We start from the raw sequence: 21,384 nt of genomic DNA on the forward strand, positions 1-21,384 counted from the left end.
CTTGATTCTTCCCAAAACTGTCATCTTTGCTTTTTTAACTTATAATTCAGTTCACGTTTTACTTGTCTCTTCTACCAGCTTTCTGCTTTAAAATTTTGAACTTTTCTGGCCAACCAAATTCCTGTACGTATTATTAATCCTTCCTTTTCATTTTTCCCTTGGCCTTTGGAAAAAATCGAAATTTCGTTCTTCATGTATTTGCTTCCAATTCATATTCCTGAATTTCAAGAGAGTTTCAAGTACTTGTTGATGTAGACATGTAGTCATGGGAAAGTGGGAATTTCTGTCTATCAAAGTGGCTCTTTCCTTTTCTAGTCTGTTGTTGCTGCTTGAAACATGTATGGCCGGTGGTACTCCGAATGTAGGCAGGCTGAATCTGGGATTCCAGGGGACGCTAATGAACTGGCTAGACTATGAGGGGTTGTTTCTTCTTTCCAACAATTCCGCTTTCGCATTGGGTTTCCGACCCAGTCAAGATGTCAATAAATTTCAACTTGTGGTTCTTCACAAGGGCAGCTCAACAATCATTTGGTCCGCTAATAGAAACAATCTGATTCAAAGTTCAGATTTCTTCACATTCGCTAGAAATGGGGATGCTTACTTGCAACGTGGTGGATCCACCATTTGGTCCACAGATACCGCTAACAAAGGAGTTGTAGCAATGGAATTGCTGGATTCAGGGAATTTGGTACTTGTTGGCAATGATAGCAGTATAATATGGCAGAGCTTTAGCCATCCCACTGATACCCTTGTGTCGAATCAGGAGTTCATTGAAGGAATGAAACTTGTAAGCAATCCCAACTCCGATAATTTGAGCTACTCTCTTGAGATAAAGTCTGGAGATGTAATCCTATCAGCAAATTATCAACCCCCACAGCCTTATTGGGCCATGGGAATGGATACCAGAAGAATCGTTGACACAGATGGAGGGGATGTTGTATCTGCAACTCTTGATGGCAATTCTTGGAAGTTTTATAATCAAGATAAAGTGTTACTTTGGCATTTTGTTTTCTCTCATAATCATGACGAAGATACCACATGGGTGGCAGCTTTGGGGCAAAATGATGGTCTTCATCCGCTTTCAGCCTTCTTCAAAGCTGATCGGTAATTACTTAACATGTAGCCCTCCTCAATACCAATACCACCAGATCCGTGTGCAGGTAGCACCCTGCCACAGGCACTGTTGATCCATAGTTGAACTTGTTTCGCGAGACTAGGAAAGCAATTTGCCTGTCGCCCCTTCGGCCCTTCACTCTTGCTCACGAAAAATAGTGTCTCCTCTGCGAATTACGGTCCACAGGACTCTGTGGAGCTTGTTGATGCAGGGGACACTCTTAGTTACTCTGCTCTTGATATTATTCCACCCTCTTCTAAAACAGATTTAAATGGCTGCAAAGCATCTTGCCAAGAAAACTGCTCTTGTGCTGCCATGTTCTTTCACCATTCCGGAAACTGTTTTTTGTTTGATCAGATAGGAAGCTTGCAGTACTCCAAAAATGGTACTCAATATGCTTCTTATATCAAAGTCTTGACCAATGCAAGCGGTGGGGCAAATCAAGGAGGTGGTGGACACGCTATGTGATTGTCATCGTGGTCATCATCTCAGCTTTGCTCGCTATTTTTGGTCTCCTTTATGCAGGATATCAGTACCACCAGAAGAAAAACAAGGCATTGCCTGAATCCCCTGAAGAGTCTTCAGAGGAGGAAATTTTTGGGGAGAATTTATCGGGACTCCCAGTTCGTTTTAGGTACAATGATCTTCAGATTGCAACTAACAACTTCAGCAAGAAGCTTGGTCGAGGTGGTTTTGGTTCAGTTTACCAGGGGGTTCTCCCTGATGGAACTAGATTGGCTGTGAAGAAATTGGAAGGCATTGGTCAAGGGAAGAAAGAATTTCAAGCAGAAGTTAGCATTATTGGGAGAATTCGTCATCTTCATTTGGTCAGGCTTATAGGGTTCTGTGCTGAAGGAAATGACCGTCTTCTTGTGTACGAGTACATGGGAAATGGATCTCTTGATAGATGGCTTTTCCGGAAAAACAGAGGGGAATTCATGTTGGATTGGGAAACTAGATACAGCATTGCACTAGGAACAGCTAAAGGTCTGGCTTATCTCCATGAAGATTGTGATGTGAAGATAGTTCACTGTGACATAAAGCCTGAGAATGTACTTCTTGATGACCACTTTGTTGCAAAAGTCTCAGATTTTGGTCTTGCTAAGCTTATGACTCGAGAGGAGAGTAATGTTTTCACCACATTAAGGGGAACAAGGGGGTATCTTGCACCAGAATGGATCACAAACAGTGCCATATCAGAAAAGAGCGATGTTTACAGTTATGGCCTAGTGCTGCTTGAGATAATTGGTGGTAGAAGAACCTTTGATCGCTCAGAGCCCTCAGAGAAATCCCATTTTCCTTCTTATGCTTTTAAAATGATGGAAGAAGGAAAACTGGAGGACATCATTGATGGAAGTTTAAAGATAGATGAAAAGGATGACAGAGTTTCTACAGCAATTAAAGTTGCTTTCTGGTGCATACAGGATAAAATGTTCCTAAGACCGTCAATGACCAAGGTAGTTCAGATGCTGGAAGGAATCTGCCCTGTCCCTCCGCCACCGCGCTGTTCGCAGCTAGGGTCACAACGTTATGCAGTTTTCTTCAGGTCAATGAGCAATCAGGGCGGTGGCGCCTCACCAGGAACTCCAATGAGCAACAATGATGCTCATCTTTTGGCAACAAGTCTTTCAGGGCCAAGATAGCAACCACAGAAGCTGAAGCAATTTCATTAAAATTGAGAGCACTAGTGGAGAAGCCTTCATATGTACACCATTTTCTTGCTTTTCTTCCTCGTACATTCATTAGGTTTTGTTTATATTTGGAAGGTAGACATTTTGGTATTCTAGCATTCAGTAAAATTGATATGCTGTTTGCACATCTTGCTCTGCAGATCTACCAAACATATCTTGAAGAATGTATACATGATTGGATTAGCAAAAATTTTTCTCATTGTCGCTGATGAACTAAATGGGTGCTTAAAAGTTGGACTGGTCCCATGATGTGGTCGTGAGCATAATCAAGAAAAGAAAGAAATCCGGTAATTTCTCTGAACATTGTCTTAACAAACATATCGCAAAAATAAGGAAAGTGGAGAGAGGTTTCTCTATATAGATCAACCAATGCATCTGGTAAAATAATTTTTACGGTGATAATGTATATATGTCAGTGTATATAAGATTTTTTCTTAGATTATTTTCTGCATTTACTTTTGATGATCAAATTATTTTTCATCTCAATTTAACAACTCAACTAATTAATCAGTATACCCGTGATCATTTCATTAAATTTTTCTCTTCATTTACAAAATAAACTAACATTTGCGAGTCAACTGTCAAAATTTAAGGGTAACTATGTCCATTGAATTTCTTTTGACCACTCAAATATATTTTATTCAATATAGTTTTTTTATTCAATATATTTTATTCAATATAGTGATTGAACTCAAATACTCGGATCGTACATTTTGGCCAAAAGTTTCTTTTGTCAAAAGGAAACTCATTGATTTGAGTTCAGTGACTGTATTGATTTGAGTTCAATATAGTATATATACTTTTGGCTAAAAGTGCACTCATATATTTTACATTTCAATATAGTCATTGACCTCGAAACGATTTACTATATTGAAATCAAATCAATATAGTCATTCCGTCAAATGTTCCTGTTAATGTTAATGGAATGAGCACAATGTCCATTTCACGTACCAAAAATAAGGACAATTTTGTAAGGTCAGTTTTTTAGATTTTTTCTATCTAGAGTTTTAGATTTCTTAATTAACAAAAAAAAAGAATTTAAAATCTTTAGTAGTTGCTTTACTATATTCTAATTTATAGGTTTTGACAAAAAATCTAAATTATACACTCAAGTTCTTGTGATTTATTTCCAAGAGCCCTGAAATTAAATGAAAATAGTAGATCTAATGACAAAATTTGAATGAAAGCTCGCTAATTTACTATTTTGGTGAGTTGAGTAGCCAATTTGAACGAAAGATCACTAAAAAATATATTGTTTGTATAATTCAATGGTTATTTAAGATTTTTGTCTCATCTATTGAGACGAATTTATCTATGGTATTTGGCATGTGCATTGCAAATGCAACTCATTTCGTTAGATTTGACATTGAATTTGGACAGAATGGCTACTAATATACATATTTGTGAATTAAGTGGCCATTTTCAATCAAAAAATAATTGAGTAATTAAAGGTGTTCGATCATAACAATTTAGTGGTTGCTGAAATTTTTTATCTTCAAGTCGAGAGTTCAGTGGACATATTTACTCTTAAATTTTGACACGTGATTTGCCTGTGTTAGGTTTATTTTTGTAGATTAAGAGTAAAATCTGATGGCCATAGGTACATTGATTATTTAATTGAGTGACTGAATTGCGATAAAAAATAGATACAGAAAATAGTTTAATAACTGGTGAGAATTTTTTGCCTTTCTGGCAGGAACTAATTTGCAAGCCGCCGTGCCTTTGTTCATGCTTTATTAGATTCTATCGTTTCAAAGCTACGTTAAAGCGAATCTGGAATAGTGGAGTCTGGGTCAAGCGGGGAAGGAATCAAAGAAAGTGGCTAGAGGACGGCGGGCAAAAAAAAAATAAAAATAGAATTCGTCGCATCTGATAAACGAGAGGAAAATTTCATGTTCTATCAGAGAAGCTATTCTTAGAGAGGAAACTTTCTGGACAGTCTTTAAACCATTACTTTCATATTGTTTTCGCCTTTCAACTATAAATTGTCACAAACAATCGTTGAAAAAAATATATTTAATTTAAGAACTTCCATCGATTTGATCGTTAGAGGTGACAACTATAAATTATTACAAAACAACCGTTGAACAAAAAAAATATTTAATTTAAGAACTTCCATCAATTTTGATTGTTAGAGGTGATAGAATTAGACGCCATTGAACAAACAAAAAAATTAACACAAAAACAGCGTAAAAGATCTCGTTGACTGATTATTTCATCAAATTAAAGCTAGAGAAGGTAGAGGATGAAAGAAGAGGAAAAAACATTAAATTCTATGTTATTATTTGACTAAATATAGCTTATTTTCAATCAAATCGTAGGTTAGTTTTTCTATTTGGTCAGTTTTGTCTCTAATTCCGTTACATTTAACACCCAAAATTGATGGACGTCCCTAAACTAAGTATTTTTTTTTTGGTTCAAGGGCTTATTTGCAACAATTTATAGTTAAGGGGCAAAATCGTGCAAAATGAATAGTTTAGGGGCCTGTCAAAAAGTTTCCTCTTAATTAGATTCTATCGTTTCAAAGCTATGATAAAGCGAATCTGTAAAATTGGAGATGGGACAAGTGTTGTTCGACTTGAATTGAGATAATTGGTCCGATCGAAAACCGGTCTTCTTTTCGACCTGGTTAGTAGCACAAAATTATTTTGATCAAACATCAGTTAAAACAGTCAAAAATTGTCCAAATTACTGAACCGATTCGACTGCTTGATTCGGTTCTCAAATTTTCTTTCTTGTTTTTCCCAAACATAAATTTTTGAATTATTAATAGGAATAAGGAAACACCACTCGTTTAGTGTAAACACCAAAATCAATCATTTCCCTAAATGATCTCTAAATCAAGAATTTCATCTCTATCATTTTATCAATTTATCATAATTGATTCCAACTTACACTATAAAAGCCATATTCCCAACAAAAAGATCTCATATTGGGTATGATTTGTTTTAATTTAGTTTTTCAAATAGTTTTGGAGAATGGACACATTTTAGACATGAATTCACAATTTTATATATAATTGTTAGGTGTATATTTGATTGCAACTCTAATATTTTTGAAACATTTTGTATGGTTAGCGGAATATAACTAAGAACTTAATTTCAATATTTCTGAAACTTATAAAAATATTAAATAATTATGACATTATGCTGAAATCAATGAAATTTTAAGAATGATCCGACTAATTCGACCAGTTAATCCCTAATCCAATAATTTAGCCAAGTCGTTACGTAGTTCGAGTTTAACACTATTGTATGGGACCAACGCGTGCAATCATAATCTACAAGCTATGAGAATAGGAAAGGGAGATAGGGAATGTGGGGCCAAGATGGAGAAACTTTTGATCACTGCCATTCAGTAGTGCCAAATTCTAGACATTGAAGAAGAGAAGGTTTAACCACTGCCATTAGATTGTGAGTAGGGCCACTATAAGGTTTTTGAAGTCATTGGTGACGTGACGATTTAATATGTTCTATCATGTGTTAAATGCTGTAGGAATTTTAATGTGTGGTTAAAATCATTGTTTTAAAATTCGGATCGGTGATTGACCCCATTGAGTGATCGGTTTCGATTTTTTCCAATTCAACCGTCTGGGTCAGCGATTCTTTGATTTTTTTATTTTTTTAATATTTATATATATAAGCTCACCATAGCGTGCGTTGGGCCATCCCAAGTTTCCTTTAGTACTTCCACGTACTGAGTGCTTACCCATGGACTTAGTTGACTTGTCAATTGAGTTCCATCCAATCAAGAAAACTTGGACTCAATTCATAGAGTGTTTTAAATCTCCATGACCAATTAAGCTAACAAATCATTTACTACAAGAAAGTGTGAGGAATTTGGAAAATAAGGAATGAATTAGCAAAAATTCCAAACAAAATTTAAATCCATTAGATATTTGAACAGTTAAAAAAATTCAAATACACCAAAAGATCTAAAAATTTCCAAGGATTTTTAGAGAAATTCAAAAATTGTGAACACATCAAATAGAGGAAAAAAAATATCACTAGAATTCCTAAAACAACACATGAAATGTAGAAAAATTAGAAAAAATTTCTGCCCAAATTTGTCAAACAAAATCAATCAAAAGTGATTATCCAGTTATCACTTTCTCAACTTAACAGAACAATAAAAGGGACTAAATATAACTCCAAAAGAAGAATTTTTTTTGAATCATTGTTAAAATGGTACAACCATTCCCAAAAATAAAAAAATACAAAAAAAAAGAAAAAAACTTCGAACCACAAAAGAAATGAAGAAACGGACAGATAAATAGAAAAAAACTCACCCAGGCCTTTACACATGAAAATTAAACTTTAGGATCCATCTGACTTCTTATGTGGATAAGTTATGGAGTTTGAGCGTTGGATTGAAAAAGATAATAGACTAGAATGAAGAGAAAGGAGTGGACATTAGAGAGTTTTTGACAAACTCACAAAAGAAGATAGTTTGGAACTTTAGAGAAGAGGAATAAGAGTGGTGGCTGGCTTGTTTTCTTTAGGGTTTGATAATTGTTGCCTTTAATATGAATATCAGTAAGTTTGGTAAGTCAAGTGAATAAGAATACTCAAAATCGAATTCAACCGATTCATCTTGATTTTTCCCATTTTCATGGTTTTACCGGTTCTCAATGGTTTTTCCTCTATTCCGGCTTTAGCTTCCAACCGGACCGGTGTCATGATCGGTTTGCGATTCAAATGATCAAACCGGATGATCCGGTCCGATTTTTAAAAACACTAGTTCAAATGTAAAAAGTAAAAACAAAGAATAAACAAGGCCATGAAGTAAATGGGTGCTTAAAGTCGGATAGGTCCCAATATATGGTTGTGAGAATAATCAAGAAAAGAAAGAATTGCCACTGCCAACTATGGCCATAGCTTATGGTTTAAAAGATGCAATTCACTGAGTCGATATTAAACCATCAAACTTCAAATTCTAAGCGAAAAGATCGAACTAAATTTTGCAATGCCTTATTCTACTAACTAGTAAGGCTTGGTTGTGTGTAGTGCCCTGTTTAAGGGTAACAAAATTTGAAAGAATATTTTGGAATTGAGTGTCATGTGTAAATGTATACGTAAAGTATATATATTACTAAAATGGAGAGAAATTGGATTATTAGCATTTAAAATGAACTTACATTGCCACTTAATATATTATATGCTTTTCTTGTGAATTTTATTTTAATTCATTAATACATTAATATTTAGCTGTATTTAAAAACATTAGTGTCATTTAAACTTGTATAAACCAATTGAAATTACCACCAAACATAAAATAAACTTTGCCTATCAATTTTTTTAAATTCATATATGAAGGCAATGAAACAGGAACAACAGTGCACGATCTATACACTAAACTTTTGATATTTTGGTTTTGGACTTACATGTTACAATTTGCTAGTATTGATTGACATAAAAATCTATTGTTACATCCTTTATCAGCTAAGTGAAGAATTTTGTTAACTTGTCTAACTGATTTTTTTTCTTTGTTTTGACTATCAAAATTTAGCTAATAATGAAACAGACATTCAATTAGCTTAGCTATCCATCAAAGAAATAAGCAAGCATCTTCAAGATGAACAATCTAAAAATGGTCACAAAAGCAAAAAAACAAATCTAAATAGACTAAACAATTTCAAAGTTTGTTGCCAGAGTTTACAATCATAAGTCACACAGTATATATGATTCAATAGTAAGCAGCTACCGGCAATTTACTTACAAAACTTGTAAATATCAATTAAACTTAACTAGCATTTTATCAAAACATTATGTAGGCTAGTTATGAGTAATGTGACTAACCTGAAGTAAAGTACTAGACAAAGCAAAAGTCTTAAATGCTGAAGGCAATGCTACAAAATCAATACACAAATCATGTAAAAGAATCTATATCTTACTACAATAAGATATAAATGCATAGATATGGTGAAGAAAAAGCTAAGAAAAATAGTATTACCAAATGATGAGGAAGCAAGAAACTGAAGGAAGCTTTCTTTCTGCTATATGGGAACGAGAAGCAAACAAAATGGAATAATAGTTGGTCGTGTATGTAGTAGTGTATGCAGTTGTTTATTGATAATAATTTCATTTAAAAGGTAGTCTATAAAAGCTAAGCTAATGTAGTACTTTGTATTTCAATCTAATGGTTATGAAAAAATGAAATATAACTGATAATTCATAAAAGGTTGACATTCTTGTGAAGGACAACCTAATTCTAGAAAAAATTAATTGTCTAATCTGATTAGGTAATTGTCAAAAAGTTGGAGTAGGTGAAGAATGCTTGCATTATTTGACTTATTACAAGCAATGGAGAGGAAAAATAGGAGAACCAAACAATATGCAAGTTTCCTTGTTGAATAATCTAATAATACAACAGCTAAGAAAAATGTTATAATAAATAAGCTTATTAGATAGAACTTATAATAACTAAGCTTTATTGAATAATCTAATAATCTGATGGCAAAAAAATAATGACAAAAATAAATGCAAATCTAACAGCTACCATTAAAACAAAAAAAAGAAGAGCATTTTAATGAAATATGATAAAGATATATATATATATTAGTTATTTAGACGTTAATGCATTCCTTTGATTAATAAAGGAAAAAAATTTGTAGTAATAAAAAGCAAATATTAATGTATAAATGAATTAAAAATAAAATTGATCACAAAAATATATAATATATTAAGTGGCAATGTCAGTTCATTACTATAACTTTAAATGCTAATAGAAATATGAATAAACATCAAGTCAAAAGTTACCAAATATTTTAATATGAACAAATTAAAATAAAATTTAAACAGAAAAATGCACATTGCATTAAGTAGCGATAATAATCTTTTTCTTTATAATAAGATGGAATTAGTTTTAAATAATCTTTTGCATTACATTAATAGAATACCAAAAAATCAAAAAATATAACATTTTGAAAAGATCAATGTAACTGTATAATTTTTAATAGTTGAAACTTATTTTGTCAAATATAATTTTAAATGATAATTCACATTGAAATAAATATAAATTCAAATAATAATAATAATGTTGTAGTTCGATTACATTTGATCAAGACATAAGTTAATTTGTCAAATATAGCTTCAAATGATAATGTAAATAGTAATAAATGTAAATTCTAATTGAATTATATCTGTCCAAACTGTAAAGATTGAAAAGCCTATTAAAAATAATTCAACCTTATAAAGGAATGCCAAATCCAGTCCAATTTAGGTCATTGAGCAGTCAAAGTTGCTACAGTAATTTTAGACATTTAGCACATTCAAAGAGAAAGAAAAAATAAAAGCTCAAAATTCACCCATAGTGCCATGTGTCATTAAGGGAAGTTGCTATAGTAACTTTGGGCCTTTGCTTATCTTATAATACTAGAGGAACCAGGTAGTGCAAGGCGTAGCCTTGGCCCTCCCAAAAATATTGGTCATTGGAAAAGCATATATAACCATTCTAGTTGCAGAATAGGTACATAATACCATAATTATCATTCATAGATAGTTGTCAACTATTTCAGTAGCAATTACACACCTTGCAGTACAATTAGTTCCCAAGTAGAGATACATTGGCATGCTAATAGTCTTTTTTCAAAGTTCATTTTAGTTGCGTAATATCATATATTATGATCCATTAACTTCTAGTCATAGAGAGACTGTTAATGAATTCTAATATGATGGCAAAAGATAGCATGCTAGAAGTTCAGTAGTACACATGATGAACAAAAGAGGACATGAAGTTGTATGGCCTGCTTCATATTGCAAATTCACGTGGCTTCTTGAGGGGGCTCATATGAGCAGATTTTGGAGACTCGGGTTTCTTGTCTTCAGCACCATTTTTTGTAGCAATCGAGGGAATAGCTTCAATGGTTGTCTTCTCAGCAGAATATATATTTGTTCCGGGAATTGGAGTTTCAAAAGTTAAGCTTCTTTTTGCAGCAGCGTTTGAAGAGGTTGGCTTATCTGCAATATTAGACTTGCGGGCAATTGAATCTAGGATCACTTTTGTTTTTGGGCTGAAGAATTGCCCTTCAGTGGCAGGTTGGTCAGTGAAAGTGGATTGAGCAGTTAAGTCAACCTATTCAATGGTGCTGGTTGGCTTCTTAGTTATGGTTGGAGTAGTTGGAATAAGCTCTCCTATAGGATTAGAGGCAGCCGCATGAGTGATTGTCGGGTTGATTTCTAATTCTTCAGTAGTGCATATTTTGACGATGCTATACTTATTATCTTTCTGTCCTTGATAATTCAAGTCAAAATGCTGGACAAAGCATAGGATTTGATGGTTATCATTTACAGATGCAATTTCAGAAAAAAACTTCAATACCCTATATTTTGGAAATAAATAAAAAGAAGCTCAATACCCTAGATTTTCAGAAATTTTAAGGAGTACTAGAAAATGTAAACATGATGCACTTTCAGAAGAAATTTCAAAAAGCTTATTACACATATTGAGTGAACAGAGATTAGTTGTTGAACATTCAATCCTCTAACACCAAAATCCCTATAGAAACAGAGTGACATGTTATTTGATAATTAGGTATAGATATTTTTAGGGCAGATGTTTAATAGTAACATAGGTTGAAGGTGACATGGAGCTATCTTAATGCTAGCTAAAAGAAACTTTTAGCTAGTTCCAATTAGGAATTTGCTTTCTTAACTATAACTGAGTCTTGTCCTTGAAAAGAATAGCAAAATAAGATGAGGACCAGAGGGCATTACCAAATTTGCAGACCAATCAATGCAATCACAGACAAAAGAAAATAGAGATATAGCATATTAAAGGTATGAGTTTTTCAGCATCTTATGTGTTCATCAGCTTCACTGAGCTGTACTGCTATGAATAGTGTGAGTTTTTCAACATCTGTACCAAACACTACTGCATACATTGAGCTTGTTCCATTGTCAATGATAATTCCAATATGGCATCTGGTATATGATGGCAGTGAATAATGGTTAAATAATGAAGTGAAACAAAATTATTATTGAGAACACTATTTTAAATTTGCATGCCTTGTTTAACTGGCTTCAACAGCACTTTCTTCTCTGCAAGATGGATGTTTGATGATCCATTCCAAATTAGTATCTACAGCCTTCTGACAATTACTACATGTAGCATACCAGAAAGATCGCTTCTCAGCTGCCAAAAAAGTATTTCCTCGTATCCAGGTAGTCTTGACCTATAGTTTATATTGTATTAGATGCAAATTAAGTAATTCACTTTTCACTAATGTAAAAGGTAAGAAAATAGTATAAGTGAGTTGTTGAAATGACCATACTTATATTTTTCAGTACGCTCACTGCATTCTCAACACTAATGATATCATTATTTTTAGGTGGAGGCAATAATTTGGTTAAGTCTTTGTAACTGGCTTCGTCAATTAGTTGTGCAATTTCCTGTCGATTCTGATCATACTTGTGAACATGAATATGACATGTTAGATTTTCCAGTCTTTATGTATAATTATAAAACATGATATGCTTACCATTACCTTAATGCAATGGTTTGAGGAGTTAGTGAATTCACTAGCAAACAACTTGCAAGCCTTGTTGTTAGACACAGATCTAAGAATGTAGTATATAATTAGCTCATTGAAATTGAAGTATGGTAGGCAAAGCGGTAATAATTTCTTGAGTAATGGGAGCTGCAAATTACAGTTAAAAGTAGTTACTTTGACTCTCATAGCTATGATGATGTTGTTGTTTGTGATAGTGTTTGCAAGCTATGCACCTTCATTTGCTTCAAATTTGTTTCATAGAGTAAGGAGCATTGGCCTTTTTCTAAAAAAGCAATAAATATGATAAAAATCAAAGAATGTAACAACTTTATCTAGTGAATTGAAAGTATATTCTTATGTTCCAGTTGGCTTACTCTCGATTAATAACAACCAAGTCTCTAGTCATTGAATCAAAACCCTGTTCCCTTGAAGGAAAAGCATGCACGACAATAGCCTTGATATCTATTATTCAAAAGAATATTTCAATTTAAGGATACGCTGAAGATAACAGAGGGAATACATTTGGATTATCTAAGATAAAGCATGAACTTACTTTGCAGATTTTCTGTGTCAGCAAATCTAAATAGGTTTTCAAACTCTGTGAGCTCAAAGTGACACAGAATAACTGGTGGAACCTGCTCCACATACTCCTCAACCAATGTTCTGTTATGGATTATCAAGAATATGGGTAGTCACTGACCTTATACCTTGATTTTGTTTTGCGAAGAGCTGCACTAGAGATATAGTATCTCCTGAATGGCATCAACATGGCAACAAAAAAATGGATATCATTGCCATAGATGACTGCTGAAACCTTTGTTCCCTGTTGCATTGTAAAGAAGAATAGCTATAAATCTGTAAAATAGTCAAAGATATATGCAAAAATTGAAGAAATATCTTTATTTTTTTGTTACCTCAGAATTTGTAAGAAGGAAGCGGTGGTAGTTCACAGGCCTTGCTCCTTGACTCAATTGAACGTCCTATCTCAACAACTTGAGCTAGTATTGTCCACCCTTTTACTCCTTCAATGACCTCATTCAGTGGAAGGTAGCGTCTCGCCATGCTTATCTAAAAATGGTAGAAATAGATGAATTTAATTTTAAATATAGACTACAATTATGATAGGATTTATTAAAGATTGAAGAAACAGTAGAAGAATATTCATTTACTTGATAGCTAATTGAGAACCTTCAAGAACTTCTCTATATACAATATTTTTTGTCTAATTTATTCTAGATTTGTCAAAAAATGGAGGCTTAATAAGTAACTTAACTTGTGAAGCTGTTCTTGCACGTGATAACGCCACATAAAGCTGGCCATGAGAGAACACAGGTTCTCTTAAATAAATACCTACAAAATCTAATGTTTGTCCTTGAGCTTTGTTAATTGTCATTGCAAAGAACAAATGGATTGGAAACTGAGTTCTCTTATATGGGATAGGGTATTGCTCATTAGTGTGAGGTTCTAATGAAATTCTATGGATGAAAACATCTTTTCCAGCAAAATCACCTACAACTATTTGAGCATGAATAACATTTCGACTCAAATTTCTACATATTAATCTTGTCCCATTACAAAGGCCTTCAGTGGGATCTAAATTTCTAAGCAAGATTATTGGTGCATTAACCTTCAAGATCAGCCTATGTGGTGGAAGTCCATTTGGGGAAAGAGAATTCAAAAAGTCCTCATACTGTCATTGATGATTTGGATTTAAGGTTTCATCAAAATTGAGATATCCTACTGCTTCACCTGAAAATTTGCTAATGAGAATATTATTCACCTCATCAACAAAATTATTTTTTGTGGACAAAATTGCTCGATTGACTGGAACGTTAGCATCTAATGATCCAGTCATGATATTAGGGTACACTAAATTTATCAAATTATCTAGTGCAGAATCATCATCACTATTTTCAAGCAAAATTGAAGAAGAAATGTTTATGTAGTTATCATCTTGAATTTTCCAGTTCCATTACCAACTCCCAATAAATAATCAGTAAATGAGAGGTCTAATCAAGCCCTCATATTCTTTGTTAACTACAATTTTTTGAGAAAAGGCCATAGAGGAGAATTTATTATGCAAACATTAATAGTCTCAGATTGCTTTCCTCTACGAACAACTGGCAATGTTTGTCTACAGTTGCCATCAAAGACGACAACTTTTCCACCAAATATTTCTGACGAGTTCATAAGAACTTGCAATAGATCATTCAATGCTTCAATTGCATATATAGAAACCTCATTCTAGATAATCAGTTTGGATTATCTAATCGTTGCTGTCAGGCTGCTTTGTTTGCTAACTTTACATGCTCTGCTTTCTGAAAGATCAATTGTGATTTTAAATCGTGAATAGGCAGCCCTACCTTCTGGCAGTATAGAAGCAGCAATTTCTAAAGTGGCCATTGCTAGTGCTAAATACCCTTTAGACCTTACATTAGCTAGCAACGTCCTATAGAGAAACGATTTTCCAATGCCTCCAAGGCCATCTACAAAAAAGGTCCCTTTTTGTTCTCATATATGCGGCGAGATACGGCCTCAAATGCATGCCTTTGTTTTTCATTAAGTAAAGTGATGGCATTCAGATCTTCAACACGAACTGTTATGCTTCTTTCGACTAACAGTTCTCTTGTTTGGTTCTCAACATCAACGAATGATAGATCATTCGGAACCAATCCAAATAAAGCTATGGTTTTTCACATTGATTCAAGAAAACCACTTATTTGTTGCAGTACCATTTTCCTAACCTCTCTAGGAGACAAATTTGAACACCTTAGAAAATCCTCTAACATTACAGTCTCAAATTTTAACCATAATTGTTTTTTATTTTTAGGATAGGAATATACCAAAAGGGTTGCAAAAAATTTTCTCAATTCGTAAGGCATATGAAAGAGAGAAGCCTCTTCAAGACAATGTTCTTGGCTGTTATCATCTTGAAGCAATTCTCTTAAAAGTGCTGCTTCACGAAAGGTTCTAACTTATACTCCGTTATAAGTCTTCAAGTCTTCGAAAGACTTCGAAACACGGACTTTTGTTAAAAGAAGCCTAAGGCAGTACATTTCTCCTTCAGTCGGATGGACTGAATTTATTTTCCAACGTTTCTCATCAGGAAGTCAAACAAAATGGTCTGAAAATTCACAATATGTACAATTCAGTGTCTGAACTTCTGAATCTATTCTATTTATGTAGAAGAATTTAGTGAGCATTGTCTTTTTGTTTTTTCGATTCCTCATAACATTGGTGAGATTTTGATGCTTTTTGAAACTTACAGGCTGATAATTTTCTAGGTGAAGCTGCAAATGAATTACTGGAGGTTTTATTTTGCCCATAGTAAAACGAAAAAGTTTCCATCCAGCCTCAGGTGATAAGACCCAGCGAGCTGCCCGATACTGCTGGATTTCATCAATATGGCTATTTGGATTATCGGAATTAACATGCAAACTGATTCTATCATGTCCTTTACAAATGTATTTATAGATGTATTTAATAGTCTAAATTGTTGAACAAATCTCAACATTAATGTGACAATCAAATTTAGCAGGTAAATAGATATTATAGGGAACAACCCATCTATTATCCAGATGATGTTGTTTAACTTTGACTCTAACACTATTATTACTTTGCCTATATACTGGATAAGAATTAATAGTCTGGGTTGTTTTCTCACAAAAACCCTTTTGATAGGAATGCCTACACTTGCTATTCTTAGTCATACACACACTTGATGGATTTAAAACGCCGCATGGACCGTACATCATGCATTTTTTAACCATTCTATATAAAGTGTGAGTATTTCACTTTGTCTGGAATTTCGACGCTCACAATCTTATCATAGTCTTCAGGTTTGAACATTTTATGTTGAGATTTCAAAATTAAGAGCCAAGTGTGCATGTGGCAAGCCTCTTTTTTGAAACTCTATAACATATGTATATTGACAGGTGCCGAACCTGTGCAATAATAATTACTAAAAAGTCCTAATTACCACCACAGTTAATTATAGAACAAATCCGAATACTGGAGCAGGGACCCTAGGTGTGCAATGGGTTACTTGATTCACCCTATTCCTGAAGAGTTTGCTTGGTCCGATATACCAGAATTGTCTATAAAAATATTAAGTTTGCATACAATGGCAAGTAGGGTCGATTCCACAGGGAACAGGTAGGAAGTTGTTTCTTTCCAAGTCAATAGAGTAAAATAGGGGGATAATTAATGGGATGAAAATAAAAATGAAATAAATAAAATTCAAGAGCTAACTCAACAAGTTCAATTTAGTAAAAATAGCAATTAATAAAAATCTACCCAAAGGATTAACTGCTCAGGCACGGTCAAATTAAATGATCATCGATGCAAAGATATTTCATTCATTCGTCACTAGGTTGGTTATAGCCATCAACAAGCTCTGATAGCCAATTCTTCCTTACTTTTTCGACAGTCAAGGTACGATCGTTGACTGCTTCTCTAACCAGAAAACAGCTCTAGGTACGATCATAGGAATTTAATTAGCCAGTTGCATTAAAGCTAGAAGAACCCAACCCTAACCAATAAACACGCTAAGAGGGTTTATTTAAATTAGATCTTATGTTTCCCAAACATAAAGCCAATTATGGTGGTTGCCACTAGTTGTCAACTAAACGAATAATTACGGATTCAATTTAATTAACGTGGCAGTAGGCTACTAGATTCAATTAAATATCCGGTCGTTGATACTCAATGAATAAAATAACCATGAACAATTAATCCAGGAAACGCACAAATAGTAACGAATCGGAAGAAATAATGAAGATTCGATTAGATCTCACAGATGTTATGAACCGCGCCTTCGTGTCGACCTTTGGGTAGAGGAAAAGACTAGCCGCTTCTCATCATATCAATCTCGTTTGATTTGATTAATTCCATCCACACAGTTGCCAAAGATTGGAAAAGATGAATTAACGAAGGAACGGCTGAAAAACCTCGCTTCCCTTTGTTGGGTTTCGTGTTCGTACCACTGGAGCAAAAGTAGAAGCAAAAGTCTAATAATAAGAATCGTACAGAAGCCAAAAGCAGAAGGTAAAAATCGTCTACAGGCCAAGGAAGCTAAATCGAAAACTAATTCATCACACGTGGGTTGAACAAGAAAGTCTAAAAAGGTTGAACAAGAAAATCTAAAAAGGTTTTGGGTTATCAAACATGGCAAACAAACAAAGGAGAAGGATAAAAGTTTAATTTGGTCCACTATTGGAAGACAAGATAAATGCATGGTTTGTAGAAAGTTAAAGAAGGTTAGATCCTAAATGCCCTTATCATTTCAGACGCATCCAGTTCAACAAAATGTGGTCTCAACATGTATAAAATAGCAAGTTCTAGAATGTCAATACCATGTGTGATACCCACTCAACAATTCAAACGAAGCAAACAAGAATAATGTACTCGTGCATGGCTCAAAAGCTTTCTAAAGTTTCAAAAATGGGTCAAGTCCAACATATTCAATCATTCAACGATATTGCCAATGAAAGCAAAATGCACAACTAGCATATTTGACCACATACCTGTGCACCATGATTGTATAATCTATCATAGCAACACACTCCAACACTAACAAACATAGAAATGAACAGAAAGCCGACTAACTGCATTGTTTTCATCATTTTTTCATTTTTCATTTTTTTTCATTTTTTTTGTACCAAAGCCAAAAGAAATAATGAAAACCACTTACAATTATGGGAACCACTCCCCCACACCTAAAACCTACATTGCCCTCAATGTAGAAAAGACAAATGAAATATTAGGAGAAAAGGAGAGAAACTTCCCTGACCACCGAGAGGGTGCAGCTAGACACTAAGGGGGGGAAGGATGAGGTGGAGTGAATCTAATATGAGCAAAGAAAGCTGCCTGGTTCTTCGCCTGAATGCGAGCAAAAACCTGCAGCGCTGCAAGATGGCCATCTAGTCCCTCAACCCGCTCATCTAGTTCACGGATAGAATCTTGGAGGGTACGGTATTAGGAATCCCCAGCAGGAGCAGCATGGTAAGAGGAGCACGCCACTGCGACTCGCTGTGTGCGGCGGACTAACAAGAAAAGAGGAAACGAAGAAACTGAAACTAAGACAAAACAAAGGAAATTCAAAAGTAGAAACTAAGACAGAAAAAATTAAAAAGACCAGACAAGACAAGAAAAGAGAAAAGTAGAAAAATGGGGTTAGAGAAGGTCCTGGTCAATTTTTTTGACTTTCATTGTTGCAAAGGTTGGAAGGCGTGGGCACGCCTTGAAGGTCGAGGTCTTCTGTCCGCCAAATTTTACAAATGTTCATGTGCGGTGAGTACAAGGCGCGGGCACGCCTTGTAACATGAAATCTTGTGCCCACAAATTTCTGCCCCCAACCTAGAATAAAATTACACAGAAACACCCATGACCTACAATAAAGATTGTTTGTCAATAGGAACCTAAACCCACTAATTTTGAACACACAAATATGAAATAAAAAATAATTGAAATCCTTGGATTGCCTTCCAAGTAGCGCATTTCTTTAATGTCTTTGGCTAGACACTATGCACCGCTCTTCAGTCTGGATGTAATTCAATTTTTCTTCTAATCTGTGACCCTCCTCCGGGATCCAAATAGCCATTGAATGCAACATTTTTCCTGAATTTTCTACCCATTTTCACCTCATGAATTGCTTTCATTCCATGATATTTGTTCGCAGCAACTTTGAATTTACTCCTACAAGTAAACTCAGAAAATTCTTGCACAGAGGGATTAGTAGCATGAATAGCAAACATAGAATGAGAGTTAACATGATGTTTAATTGTATCAAAAATATTAAAATGGACTATTTCTCCATCAAATTCCATCATGAGAGTACCCTTACTAACATCAATCTTAGTCTGGGCAGTACTCAAGAATGGCCTTCCTAATATAATGGGTAATGGATTTGGGGCACTTCTATCATCCATGTAAAGTACATAAAAATCGGCAGGAAAAATTAATCCATCTACTTGCACTAAAACATCCTCAACTATTCCATCCGGATAAGCGAATGTACGATCAGCCAATTGAATTACTATCCCTGTTTTTTTTAAAGGTCCTAAATTTAGAGAATCGTAGATTGATTTAGGCATCACATTAATAGATGCCCCTAAATCTAGCATGGCATTTTCGATATTAGAACATCCAATCTTACAGGGGATAGTAAACATACCTGAATCTCCGCATTTAGGTGATAGTTTCCTTTGCAAAATCGCTGAAACGTTCTCACCTACCACAATTTGTTCATCCCCCCTCAACTTCTTCTTGTTGACGCACAAGTTTTTCAAGAATTGAGCGTATTTTGGCACTTGCTTGATCGCGTTCAACAAAGGGATATTGATTGCCACCTTTCGAAACACCTCTAAAATCTCATTTTCCTTATTTTGCTTCTTTGTCTTTTCTAACCTGCAAGGAAAAAGGAGTAAGTTAGATTTAATAGGAGTTGAAAGAGTAAATTTTATCTTAAGGTCTTCGCGAATGTGCCCTTCTTCTTCAATCTCTTTTTCTATCTCCTCCTCACTTTTGCTTTTCGAATTTACCAACTTAGGTCCCTCCACCTCTTTGCCACTCCTTAATGTCATGGCACTTACATTCCTAGGATTTGGCTCGGGTTGAGATGACAATTTTCCATAAACGTGGGACTCTAGGCCATTTGACTCATTCGAATCTCCATGTCTTTCATGCCTACTTTGGTGTCCTGTTGGAACTGAGTAGTGCTTGCGACCAAGGATCTAGTCTCTTGCTGGAGCTGAGCAGTGGTCGTGACTAAGGTTCTAGTCTCCTGCTGGAGCTGAGTGGTAGTCGTGGCCAAACTCTTGACAATTTCCTCCAGAGAACTTCCTGAGCTGGAGAATGAGGGTTGAGACCTTTGTTGCCTCTGTTGTTAGAATCCTGGGGGACGATTGGGAAATGAATTCTGTGGCTTATTACCATAACTGAAATTGGGGTGGTCTTGCCAACCCGAATTGTATGTGTTGGAGTATGGATCGTACTGTCTACGAGGCGCTGGCACGCCTCCGGCCATGTTTACTTGTTCAGCCCCATCCTCTTGCAACAGGGGGCATGAGTCAGTGGGGTGGCCCACATTTGTGCAGATTTCACAGACCTTTGCTTGGTGTATGTTTCCCATGGCTAATTGTCGAACAAAAGATGTTAGCTCTGATATCTGCTACTGAATGGACGACGTCTCTATCTCGTTAACCCTACGGGTAGGGTTACTCTCGCGGAAACCAAACTGTTGAGAATTTTTCGCCATTGATTCAATGAGTAGCCATGCCTCTCGTGGTGTCTTGTTCGCCAGGACTCCCCCACTCGCAGCATCGATAATGCTTCTATCAGACGACTGGAGTCCCTCATAAAAATATTGGATCAACAGTTGTTCACTAATTTGATGCTGTGGGCATCTAGTGCACAACTTATTGAACCTCTCCCAATAGTTGTATAAGGATTCTCCTAGATATTGCTTAATGCTGCACATCTCTTTTCTCAGACTTGCAGCACGAGACGCAGGAAAAAAAATTTTCAAAAATTTCTTCTTAAGTTGGGCCCACGTTGTAATGCTACCAGCAGGTAGGTAGTACAACCAATCATTCGCTGCATCTTTGAGGGAGAAAGGGAAGGCTCTGAGTTTAATCTGCTCCTCAATGATTCCTGGAGGTTTCATACTGGAGCATACCACATCGAACTCTTGGATGTGTTTATGGGGTTCTTCACCCGAGAGGCCATGGAACGTGGGTAGGAGGTGAATTAGTCCCGACTTCAGTTCAAAGGAGGTATTTTCAGCCAAAGTCGGGAATGTGATGCACAAAGGCTGCTGGGGTAACTCTGGAGCAGCCAACTCCCTTAGTGTTCTTGTATTCGCCATAGGGATGTCCTCTGGGTCACTTAAACTTTCACCACTTGAATCTGTTGATTCAACCTCAGGATCCAGTCCCTAAGATGCTGGATTGCTCCTCCCTGAGCTGTCTGGTCTCTTTCCTAGTTTGGCGCGCAGTCTTCTCTACTTCTGGATCGAAAATCAATTTGCCTGTACGAGAAGAGCGAGGCATAAACTAGAAAAATGCTAGACAAATTCAAAGAGAATAACT

At 35.2% G+C, this 21,384-nt stretch overlaps 1 non-coding gene and 1 pseudogene across 1 annotated transcript; both read left to right on the forward strand.

The window, feature by feature from the left end:
* The first annotated feature begins 397 nt into the window (after positions 1–397).
* LOC113754467 lies at positions 398–2,757 on the forward strand (annotated as a pseudogene).
* A 17,925-nt stretch (positions 2,758–20,682) lies between these two features.
* Positions 20,683–20,789, forward strand: LOC113754577. The gene has a single exon (XR_003465259.1). It is a non-coding gene; the product is annotated as a small nucleolar RNA R71 (small nucleolar RNA).
* Positions 20,790–21,384: the final 595 nt, after the last annotated feature.

This window comes from Coffea eugenioides, chromosome 11 (genome assembly GCF_003713205.1).
Source record: "Coffea eugenioides isolate CCC68of chromosome 11, Ceug_1.0, whole genome shotgun sequence".
Classification (NCBI taxonomy): Eukaryota; Viridiplantae; Streptophyta; class Magnoliopsida; order Gentianales; family Rubiaceae; genus Coffea; species Coffea eugenioides.